The sequence below is a fragment of the Trachymyrmex cornetzi genome, unplaced genomic scaffold, assembly GCF_001594075.2.
Source record: "Trachymyrmex cornetzi isolate Tcor2-1 unplaced genomic scaffold, Tcor1.1 scaffold1061, whole genome shotgun sequence".
Classification (NCBI taxonomy): domain Eukaryota; kingdom Metazoa; phylum Arthropoda; class Insecta; order Hymenoptera; family Formicidae; genus Trachymyrmex; species Trachymyrmex cornetzi.
The window spans coordinates 108034-110025 of NW_017295611.1; the positions used below are offsets into that span (position 1 = coordinate 108034).

Consider the following 1992-nt stretch of genomic DNA (forward strand, 5'->3'; position numbering starts at 1 on the left):
TATATATATATATATATATATATATATATACACACACACACACATATATACGATTTTCAATTAATTACAAAGTATTATAGTATATTATATACATCTCATTTGAATTTTCATGTTTTAAAATATTTCTTTATACTTTACTCTTTTATAGGTATGCCCTGTATACTCCTGATATAGTTTTTAAATCAAGAATCCTTCGTTCTTGTAAAAACTAATCATTTGTGTTTTAATTCCATCGATTAATTTTTATTTAGTTCTTAATGTATACAATGATTTACTACACAATTGATCTTTTACTACACAAGATGAGTCATTCGTGTCTCATCTTAATTTTCACTTTAACAAATATACAAAAATTATTAAGTGATTCTTATATATACTTTAACATCTTTAAAAAGTATTTAAAAGATTATTTAAAAAAATATGTAAATATATAAATTATAACCAATTATTTACTTGATATTAATTTTTATTTTTGAAGAAAAGAGATGCACAGAACGAATGTATAGTACTACTGTTTGTATTGTACAGAATTCGTTTTATTTGTGTTCTTGTTGACACAATCATCACACTTTTTCAATGTACATACAGAATTTCGTATTAGGCATTGTTTAATAAGGAAATTGTTTCAGAAGCTTTTTTGGAAGATATTAAATGAGACAGATTTTATGAGACTGAAAACCCTTCAATGTTTCGACATGTAACAGTACTCGGATTCTTCCGGCTTCGTTAAAAAAAAAAGATTAATAAATAGAAAAATTCGTCGCATCCGGAACGAGGTACGAACGATATATATATATATATATATATCCCGGTCTGATTTTCTTCAATTAATCATACATCACTCCGCGGTCATGTACCCTGTGGCGCTTTTGCCAATGCGGTAAACACAAAATTACACGCACACAGGTAGTAAACATACACGGGCACGCGCGTGCGCTTAAAACCCTTACGCGATCAGCCGCAAGATCGAAGCTGACCCAATTATCCAAATTTTTCAAATTCACCGGGATGTTGTGGGACCTAGGACAGTGGTTGCCAATGGTGATGCGAAAAAAAATGGGCGTGCACCCGGCGCCGATGAAAACGAGAAGAAAGAAAATAGGAGACAAAGCCGCTGCCAAAGGTGGCTGCGTGTTTTCTCATGTATATTCGTCAACGGGTACAGGTTTATTGATACCCGTGGAACCACTCAAATGTCGCAAAGATCCAAAGAAGATTCAGGCACTCGCAAGACGATTGGAACGCGTCGTTGCGTTCGACGTCTTGCCGCGATGATCTCACTCGTCCTTCGTGAGTCTCTCTGCGAAGCGGAAACGCGATCGGAATTATTTCGAATTAACAATCTCCGCGACGAAACGGGCGCGTCCCGTTTCCACGGCGTACAATTTTGTCACTACTGGCAGTACTGGTCACTACGATGTGACGCGGTGCGGCGCGGCAAACTGCGGTTTTGCAAACGTGAACGGGCGCGGGCGACGAGAAACACGAATGGGAACGGGAACGGTCAACGGTAGGGCGAAAAGCGGGCACACCCGTAAGATCGCATTGATCGCCCGGACGTCGCCGTCGCGACGCATCGGCTACATCGGGTTGATCGTAGACTTACCGATCCTTGGACATTCGGTGGCGCAGTCACGGTGCCAAAACCTCGTTGCTATCACCAGGGCATCGTCGAAAGGACTGGAAAGGACTACAGAAACCACCGACTCGAATACGTAACTCGCCGTACGGTACCGCACTGTTCAGCGTATTGTGCAGTTTGTGCGTGTAAACGTCTTACCTGTGTGCGTGTGTGCGCTCTACGCGTCACGCCGCGCTCGGTGTTCTGGGTTTCTCACTGGTCTAGAGTCTAGGAAGCTAGATATATATATATATATATATATTTGGAGAGAGAGAGAGAGAGAGAGAGAAAAGTAGAGGGCACCGTTACTTTGTCGGTAAACTTTGACTATATACCTCTGGAGTACTCTGGACTGCTAACGGCAGGCATTA

The 1992-nt window shown here is 40.3% G+C and overlaps 1 protein-coding gene across 3 annotated transcripts in view; it reads right to left on the minus strand.

Annotated features, from left to right (window-relative positions):
• Nrg (Neuroglian) overlaps positions 1–1959 on the minus strand; it is a 25482-nt gene extending 23523 nt beyond the window's left edge. For 2 of the 3 annotated variants that reach the window (XM_018505847.1, XM_018505859.1), the window contains exon 1: positions 1607–1959. The gene's annotated coding sequence lies outside the window, so the exon portion shown is untranslated. The remainder of the gene's footprint in view (positions 1–1606) is intronic. The other variant, XM_018505851.1, reaches the window with a different exon arrangement.
• Between the last annotated feature and the right edge of the window lie 33 nt (positions 1960–1992).